This window comes from Sminthopsis crassicaudata, chromosome 3, assembly GCF_048593235.1.
Source record: "Sminthopsis crassicaudata isolate SCR6 chromosome 3, ASM4859323v1, whole genome shotgun sequence".
In the NCBI taxonomy this organism is placed as follows: domain Eukaryota; kingdom Metazoa; phylum Chordata; class Mammalia; order Dasyuromorphia; family Dasyuridae; genus Sminthopsis; species Sminthopsis crassicaudata.
This window is the reverse complement of record NC_133619.1, coordinates 348,295,209-348,305,287: the sequence shown is the minus strand read 5'-3', so window position 1 is coordinate 348,305,287 and position 10,079 is coordinate 348,295,209. Positions and strand designations below refer to the sequence as shown.

Here is a 10,079-nt window from a genome sequence, read left to right as displayed (position 1 = left end):
ATAAACATACACATGACATAAAAGGAATTATAAAAGACAAGGACAGAAGGAGTTCTGAGAGACCATTTGATCTATCCCTTATCGGGTTATTAAAGAGTTCCTCTCTCAACAGAAGAACTAAGGAATAAGCTTTAAACACAAGCGGAGAACAAACGCTGAAATATGAACCTAGAAATGATCTATCTTTAAAACTCGCAATCCAGGGGAGAGCGCGAACGCAGTCCCCCACTACCACAAATTATGCAGTCGAGTTTCCCGCATTTGGGGAAATCGCAGGGGTCAGCCCATCCGGAGTGCAATGGATAAGCCTCGCCCTGGGGAAACCACCTTCGTGATCATGGAATCACCCCTGCCAGGTAAGTATGCTCTGAAACACCACGCTCGCCCTCTCCATCCGCACATTCTCCCTTTATACACACGGTCACCTAAGTAACATTTACACATCCCGCACAACAACTTTCATCCACGCAAACTATATAAATCACAAAGTATTTCAAACGAAACAACATAGTAGCTAAGATCTTCTGACCCTCAAATTTATATTTTCCAGGAGTAACTGGTCGGAGAAAACTGGACCGCAAGTCCTCTTCATCTGCATACTGCTTTCCCTTTTGTGACTTTACTTATTCAACTTTGTGCAACATTTGACATTTCATCTCAATGGAACAAGATCAGTTGCATTTTATGTCAGATTGGTTTCGTTTTGTTTTTTATTTTATACCTAGTTTACAATTATGCCGGATCTCGATTCTCCTCCCTTCTCTTCACATTTCCGAATCTGCCCCAAATCAAGCCACGCCTCTTTCATGAAGCCTTTTCTAAATCCCTCAGTCTCGGAAGCAGACTATGAACTCTGAATCTGGCCATCACCTCTCTCACCTCCTGGTCCGACTCCCCACTTCAGCACTCTCCCCTTTTCACCTCATCTCTCATTCACCTGTCAAGCTGATTTCCCCACCACTTCACTCCCCTCCTCGGTTGATTCAAGTAGCCGGCTCTTTCTCGCCCCGGGATAAAATAGAAACCCTTCGGTTTGGCTTTTTGAAAGCCCTTCCCAAAATGGCCCCAGTCTGTCTTTTCCGCCAAGAGTTATTCTTTCTCTTGCAATACTCTACACTTCAGTCAATTCCTCCACTTCCCAGAGAGCACTCATCTGCCCTCTTAGGGTCTTTGTCCTGAGCCTACAAAGTACTCCCTCCTCACCTACCAATTCTTAAGATACCTTGTTTCCCTCAGGGCTCTCTTCAGGATCATCTTCTACATAAAGCCTTTCCAAATTCTTCTCCCAAAATTCACGACCTCCCCTAATTTTTAAAATTATACTTTTGTATTATTATGAGCTTGACAAACATGAACAAAGTTGAACATTTCTATGTACAAACAGAAAACGACAGATAATTGTTTATGAAACCTTGAATTACAATACACTTTGGAGTTAATTGTTTTTTTAAATAGATGAACAAATTCGATATGCTCCTTCCAATGTTATTTTACCGTTGAGATTGGGAAGAGAACCCCAAAAGTTTTGGGTCACAGACCAACGTCATGAAGTATTTCAAAAGAATTTGCAGGCTTGAACCCATTTCTTAGTCAAGGGACAAAATTTATTGTAATTATAATGCCAATTACAGCGGATTAAATTCAAAAAAAATTAGTAAGGGATTGAGGGAAAGGAGATAATTTATACAATTTGGATCAGAGCTTCATGTTACTTATTTGCTAATTCTATGGCTTAAAGGCAGGTTTAAGGGTTGGTCTATTCACTATTGTCTCAGGAACTCGGTTTTTACTGACCAACAGATTATCAATCTGACAGTAATGTTTGTAGAACTATTCTAAAACCAGAAAACTTTTAAATCATTGACAGGTTATTAGAACAAGAACAAGAGCATTCTTAGGTCAGAGAGCTTCAGGATTACTAATATATCTAAGGGAAGAAATATTATTACATTCTTAGGCCAGAGGACTTTTACAATCATTGACTGACACTGTTGGACCAAGAGCACTCTTAGATCAGAAGGCTTCAGAGTTACTGCTGTCTCCCCAATATCACTGATGCTCTGTGCCTGTATCTAAACTACCTTCTCTTTTTTTTTTTTTCTTTGTAGCACATTTGTTAAAATGTTTCACTGATGCTCTTTCCAATTTTTTTTTGAATCATCACTATAATAACCCCCCAAAGTCCTTCCTTGTAACAAATAAGCTTACTTTAAAGAAAAGCAACATACATCTGTGCCTACACACTCCATGTCAGAAAATCTCTTTCATTCTAACCCTCTCTGCTAGGAAGTGGGAAGCCTTTTCCCCTAAAAAAAAAAAAAAAAACAAACAAACAAACAAAAAAAAAAAAACCTTGTTATTTTGTATATGTTCTGTATGTAATTATTTTGTACACATTATCTCATGGATAACATGTTGCTAAATAGATGTTTATTTTATTGACTACAGTTTGAACAAAAGTAGAAAGTAAATAAAACTGATTAAAAAAAAAAAACAAAACCTGTGTAAGCATACTTGTGACATCCATCACCCATCCAGGCCATATATTGTAACGAGCTGTGTGAGCTGAGTGAATATTATTCACTACCAATGGGGGTACACCCCCTCCTTCTTTCCTTTCCCCAAGATTTTAAACTTTTTTCTCCCTGTGGCTTCAGAAAATTCAGTTTCGAAGAATTCTAGTCTTCTGAGTTTCCTGACTCAAGAGATCGAAGAAGCTCCACTCACGCCATTTGAAGTTATTGATTCTAAGTGATAAAAGATCATTCATCTTTAGGAGGTAACTAGTCTGTTGATTATTCCCTGTTAACTAATTCAGTTACAGGGATAATAAATTGTTCTCATCTAGAAAACCCTCAAGAAATATTTTCCAGAATAACAACTGCTTAGAACATCAGAAAGATATGAGTCTTTGAGCTCCAAAGCCCTAGCTTTTTTTTACTCCTGAAGACACTATAGTCTCCACTTGTTGTAAAAACAAATAGTAGACTCCCTGTTTTTCTTTTTTGATTTCTATTAGTCACAGCAGCATATCCAATTAATGCCGTGCTTGAAGAACTGCAGAATAGCAATTTTAGGTGAAAACACTTGAATAGACACACCTGCCAAAACCACAGAAGCATCTCTGCTATAAAACCTATCTTGTCATTAGAAGAGGGGAAAGGAGAAAGGCTGAATTACTCTTATTTCTGTTACCCATTGTTGTAAGGCTCTATTTGTTTTTCCCTGAATGTTGGACCTATTTGGGGATTCACAAAAGATAATTGAAAAGTGGAATTGAGCAGATTCTGCTCTTGAGATAACTTCCTATCTTAAGCATCAATAACCCTCTACAGAAGTGGTTTTGTAGTCAATCCACCACCATAGCCAGGAAAGAAAAGAAAATAAAAGAAAAAAAAAAGACATAAAATTTACAAATTGTCATAAAAGGAGATTCTTTATAACCGGTACCATAGGTCTTGAAACGAATGAAAAGAAGATGCGCTGTTCTTCAGGTCAGGCTCCTGGGTTAGGGTTCCACAAACTACGTGACACTAAAAAAGGAAAAGGTGGGGAAAAAAAGGTGAACATAGGCTCCAAGTGGCAACTCCTAGAGTCTTGAAAGGTGATTTGTTACAGCTCCCTTGACTACATGGAGTGCTGCAGTCTCTTATGAGATGGTAGAGAGGATTGGGGAATGGAGGAAAAACTGATACAATCTCTCCCATTGCTCCCAGGCATTAGCACTACTCTGACAATAGCACTGCTGCTTAGTATGGATTGGGATAAATGGCTTGCTGTTTAGGAGAGAAAATGAATTTTTGCACAGACTTACTCCTTTTCTTTGAGATTCTACAAAGAAATGTAGAATATCACAAATTGAATGACTTTAAAGGGAATTTTAGAAGGATTCAGTCATTAAGTAGAAGAGCCTCAGTAGTTAAGCTTCAGCTTAACATTTTCACTACATATGCATGCATAAGTTATCTCATAAGGAATATCAATATTTATATTTAAAGATGATAGTTACATAAACCCCAAATTAGCAGACACATTCTTATAGACATTATGAAGAAGTATATAGTACTTCCAAGTAATATGCTAACTTTCTTCAACTTTCTGCCTCCCTCCCCTGAACCATGCAAATTAAGCTAGTATTGTAGAGCTTTGCTCAGCTGAATCAAATCTGGAGGTGTGAAATATAGGATCCTACTCTATTCCAATTAATATTAATCGGTTTGATATTTTACATAAATAATATAGAAATAATTAGATAAGATAGTGTCTTATAGTAGGCCTTTTTAGGAGGCCTCAAACTTTAATGTTCCCTACTTGTTTACCTCTTATGAAGCTCACTTGTGGATCAACAAAAATGCCAACAAAGATATCTGCATCTTGTCTTACTTGAATTCCATGTCCAAACCTAGCATAGGTGTGATACCTTGATTCTTTGAAAAATCCCCCAACTTATTTTTGAATCTCTGGATCATCTTTTCTTACCCAATGTGAGCAGTTGACCATCTTATGATCACTATCTTATGGTCACCAGAGATGACTCTCACCCATCTTGATTCTTTGGCTCTCCAGAGCATGGTCTATTAATTTGATTATGTATTTTACCATCCATCTTTAGTATATTTGAGTATTGAATTCTATCTTTAAAAAAAAAGTCTTGAACACCAAATAGATAATTTTGATTATATTAAGTTAAAAGGTCTTTGTACAAACAAAACTAATGCAGACAAAATTAGAAGGGAAACGATAAATTGGGAAAACATTCTATATTTAAGAGTTCTGATAAAGGCCTCATTTCTAAAATATATAGGGAATCAACTCAAATTTATAAGACTTCAAGCCATTTGCCAATTGATAAATGGTCAAAGGATATGAACAATTTTCAGATGAAGAAATTAAAACCATATCTAGTCATATGATCGGATACTCTAAATCACTAATCAGAGAAATACAAATTGAGACAACTCAGAGATACCTATGACACACCTCCCAGATTGGCTAAGATGACAGGAAAAGATAATGATAAATGTTGGAGGGGATGTGGGAAAACTGGGACACTGATACATTGCTGGTGAAATTGTAAATGAATCCAGCCATTCTGGAGAACAATTTGGGACTACTGTCAGAAAGTTATCAAACTGTGATCCAGCAGTGTTTCTACTGGGCTTATATCCCAAAGAGATCTTAAAAGAGGGAAAGGGACCCATTGTGCAAAAGTGTTTTTGACAGCCTTTTTTGTAGTGGCAAGAAACTGGAAACTGAGTGAATGTCCATCAGTTGGAGAATGGCTGAATAAGTCATGGTATATGAATGTTATTGTTCTATCAGAAATGATCAGCAGAATGATTTTAGAAAGGTCTGGAGAGACATGTACTGATGCTAAGTGAAATGAGCAGAACCAGGAGATCATTACACATGGCAACAACAGGACTATAGGAGGATCAATTCTGATGGACATGACTCCAGCAATAAGATGATTGAGGCCAGTTCCAATAATCTTGTGAAGAAGAGAGCCTTTTATACCCAGAGAGAGGATTGTGGGAACTGACTGAAAAACAAAATTTTTATATATTGCCATCTTATGCCTCTCAGGCTATAAAAGTTAAAGAAAAGATAGATCCATTTTTGTTAGTCAATTAGTTATGTATATATGTCCTACTTTTCATGACCCCATTTGGGATTTACATGGTAAAGACTCTGGAGTGGTTTTGTTATGTCTTCCATCAATTCTTTTTATAGATGAGGAAACAAAGGTAAATAGGGTTAAATGCCTTGTCCACTAAGGTCCAATTTGAACTCATCCGTTCTGACTCCAAAACTGATACTCTATCCACTTTGATACCTAGCTTCTCCTGCCTATAATTCCATACTTTCTTTAATGTTATAAAAGTTGAACAAATGAAAAACTCATAATCTTTTATAACCCTTAAGAAAACAACTTTGTCTAACTCTATATGTAAACTAAGTCAGGTTACAGATTAAACTATATTAAAAGGATTCACAATAGACTGAAGAGTCCAATTGAATGTCCTCAAAGAGTCAGGGACAGTTAAGATTCTTCCTATGGCTTCTTATCTGAGAAATGTTTAAAATTCTTAAGTAAATTTTTACATCCCATGAGACAGCTTTTGTTCAGGTTAGATTAATGTAAAAATAAACTTTTAGTTAACCAAAAGGAATAGTCCTGACTCCCAAATAAGAAAGGGAAATAAAAAAGTCTTATAACAATGCTTGATGTTTATTCAATCTCCTCACCTAATGTCCTCCTTTTGCTCTTGCTCTTGCTCTCCATTCCAGTCCTTCCTCCACTAAGCTATCCATATGAGTTTCCTAAAGTTCAGCTCTATTAATCAACTGGACTCAGATCTGACATCAATCAATTGGACTTGAACCAGCTTCTAACCTGTGAGTGGCTTGAACTGAAACATCATACTAGAGACAGGAGAATCAGGACACAAGTAGAAGTTTAATTTCAGAGTGAGGAAAACCATACTTGCAGGCAGAAGGCCACCCACCTCCTAAGAAGGAAGGCCAGATGGGAACCTTGAAACAGGTAGGTACCCAACACAAACATTCTTAGATCTTGAGATAGTTCTGCTTTTTAGTATGTCTTGGGATAATACAGGTATTATTGGATCTCCGTGGAAATAGCCATTGTGTTAAGTTTTAGCCACTCTGAAAGGTACAGCAATGGAGTTTTGTGACAGAAACAGTAATTCAGTACCTGTCAATGACAAGGAATAAGGATTGTGAACATGTGGTTGATGGCTCTGGGAAATGAGGGACTAAATCTCTCAGTGAACACCTGCTGCTACTCCAAGCAATACACTTTGTCAGAGGATGATATCCTGAGAGCAGTGGATTATTGTATGCCAGATTTAGTGTATCCTAACCCAGCCTGCTTGCTGGGATTTAGCTCTAGGAAACGGGGTATCTCCAAAATATTTTGACACGTATATCCTCCAGTAACTCCCCAGTTATGTCTGGGATGAAATATAAAATCCTATTTGGCTTTTGACACCCTTCATTATCTGGCCTTTTCTTACCTTTCCAGTCTTACCTCTTACTCATCTCCACATACTATGTAGCACAAGGCAATTGATCAGCCTTTTTCCTGTTCCTGAAACCTGTCTGGAATTATCTTCCCTATGGTTGCGAGAATAGAGAGAAGGAGATCCCCTAACAGCAACGGGATCCCCTTGGCACGTGGCAGGCTTTGTGAAAGAAAGAATTCGAAAACCCCAGTGACTACAGGCACAAGATTTGTTACAGAGAATGGGATTTAATTACACTAAGAAGCCAGCTTGCTAGGAAGGCAGACTTCTCAATGGGCAAGGAATACAGCAAAGGTGTACACTGAGGAGACAATATATTCAACAGTAGGCAAGGTCCTGTTAGGACATCTGCAAAGATGTCTGGGCACACAGCCCTAGATATATTGGGACTGCTTTGATCTGTGGCTCGGAACTGGGAACCTAATCTCTGGATGAATCTGTGAGACTACTTTTTCAATTCAATTTAATTCAGAATTAAATGAGATTACTTATCATGAGAGTTTCCTTTATGGACATGAAGGTGTGCCCCTCCTTGGGGAGAGTTTGAGTCCCGGAATCACCCTTCTCCCACAGATTAAAGGGGACACAATTTCAGGGGCCCCCCAAAAGTTGAAGAGGATATAATTTACATCATGGTATCCAACCCATAGGTTCCCAGGCTTCCAAGTCTTAAAAGCGTAGCTTTTGGGGAAAATCTTTTCTACTCTTCCTTAATTCTAGTGTCTCCATCTGTTCATTTTCTCCACTTGCATGATGGAGCTGTTTGCACTTTAGGTTCCCTGGTTGGACTGTGAGCTTCTTGAGAGCAGAGATTAGCAGGGCACTCCTTTAACCTCTAGTACCACACGGTGCCTGCCTTGGAGTAGACTGCTTAATGTTTCTTGACTGACTGAAGTTGCTTACATTTTAATGAATTTTCGAAACTAGTGATTTGCTATATGGGCAGGAGTGACATGAGGACTGATGAACTGTGTGCAGTTGGTATGTTTCACAGGTGGTTTGATTGTCGAGTTTAAGGCTTGACTGTAGGCAGAGTGGGCGGCGTGGAGCGGCCGGTTCCTCCGGAAGGCCGCTAGGAATCTGGGGGCCTGAGAGGCCCTTCCAGGGAGATGGGTTTCTCTATAGCTTTTTGGCCGGAAATGGGGAGGGAATAGAAGCTTAAAGTTTTGTGGAAAGAGTATTTGACCCCCAATCCGCCTGTCAGGGATCTGTGTGCTTTTTCAGCTCCTATTCCGCCCCCTGCAGGGAAGCCATTGGTCGACTTAGTGCGGAAGTGAAGGGGTATGCAAATGAAGAGTTGTCAAGCAGGCAAGGTTTTGTGGATACTGGGAGAGTGCCTTCTTGTATGAAGAAAGAGCTAAGATTTATTAAAAATACGTTTTCTGTTGTGTTGTTGGAGGCTTTTTTGTTCTATGGAAGCGGACGTCTGTCTACTGAAGTGTATGTTGGGGTTTAGGATGTATCATAGAAAGAGGGTGAGGGTTGGCGGTGTGGATTAGTCGCCATGTGTGTTAAAGGGTGTATTGGTGAGGGTGTAGGGGAGCGGCGGCTACAAACCTTTATCGCTTCTCGGCCTTTTGGCTAAGATCAAGTGTAGTATCTGTTCTTATCAGTTTAATATCTGATACGTCCTCTATCCGAGGACAATATATTAAATGGATTTTTGGAGTTAGGAGTCGGAATAGGAGCTTGCTCCGTCCACTCCGCGCATCGACCCGGTATTGCAGTACTTCTGGGAACGGTGCACCTCCCTCTGGGAGAAGTTTTGGGTTTCTAAAGTAAGTTTTGTCTTTATACATGTTTAAAGGCTACTTTAGCGTGAGTGGGTTTACTGATTTCGAAACAAGTTACGATTTCTGCGTGGTAGAGGTGTTTTTCTATTCCTTGCTGTGGAACTAGCGTTTCTGCTCTTATGCGGTCTTTAGCGGTTGCGTCCGCATGGTTTTAACGTATATGTTTTAGTTCCTGCTTGCCTTTTCTCACTACAGCCGGAGAGCATCGTTACCACTTTTGTTTATATGAAAGCTATCTCTACTTAGGCCTGTGATTTGAGTTTTTTAGCATTCTATATATTTACCTGTCCGTAAATATGTGCATGCAGGGATTTAGACATTTATATGCTGGTTGAAGGTGACGTCATAAACTAATAAATTCGCGGAAATTACTTGTTTAATCTATAAACAGAGAAAGTTAAGAATCACACAAGTTAGGAGAAATAAAGTAGACTAATAATAATAGTTTAAAATTAACGTTTTTCACAATTTAAGTCAATTTAGAACTTGAAGGGAAGCTATAGTAGAATTAAGGATTTATATGTGTTTTTTTTTTTTTGTTTTTTTTTTTTTTTTAACATTTTCTTATTCAGGAACCACCCCTAGTCAATCAGTTTTTGAAGGACTTGATAGATGTGATTGCCCAAATATTCTGGGACTTGTTTCTCAGTCTTCCACAACAGAACTGGAAGAGTTTACTTATGTGAACAGAATCTGATCTATGTAAAATTCTTGCCCTTGGAAAGTAATTCTATGACCTTGCAGCAGCCCCTCTTTTGGAGTTTAGGCTAATCCTCAAGAAGAAAACCAATCCGAGTGGTATAAGAAGAGGTGAATTCCTTTGTCCAGATTTCTGGAGTCTATTGAGAGTCCTAATCAAGCCACATTCTTAAGAGACTGAAGGCTTTCTACGTCTATATTCTTATTTGAAAGTCTAGATAGATACTCTAGAGAATGCCTGTGACAAGAACAAGGCGCTACAACTGTTATTTACATCTATTTTGGCAATTGTCATTGATAATTTGTTATTGACTACCCTGTTACTATAAATATCTTGTTATTGCTAGTTAAGATGAAGTGAAATGCTGAAAATATTGACTATGCATTAACCCTGGAAGGTATACAGCATTACCTGGAGGTAGCTGGTTTAATAAATGAAAATTGCAAAGCAAATCTTCTGCCTGGCCTCGGATATTCATTCACACTCTTGGTGTTCATTGGAGCTGGACTCCAACAGATCTCCCTGATTTTATCTTTG

General features: G+C 38.6%; 2 non-coding genes across 2 annotated transcripts; one reads left to right on the top strand and one right to left on the bottom strand.

Annotated features, from left to right (window-relative positions):
• Positions 1-200: 200 nt before the first annotated feature.
• On the bottom strand, positions 201-364 carry LOC141565217 (U1 spliceosomal RNA). Its single transcript, XR_012488899.1, has one exon. It is a non-coding gene; the product is annotated as a U1 spliceosomal RNA (small nuclear RNA).
• Positions 365-8,610: 8,246 nt separating this feature from the next.
• On the top strand, positions 8,611-8,801 carry LOC141565306 (U2 spliceosomal RNA). The gene has a single exon (XR_012488979.1). It is a non-coding gene; the product is annotated as a U2 spliceosomal RNA (small nuclear RNA).
• Positions 8,802-10,079: the final 1,278 nt, after the last annotated feature.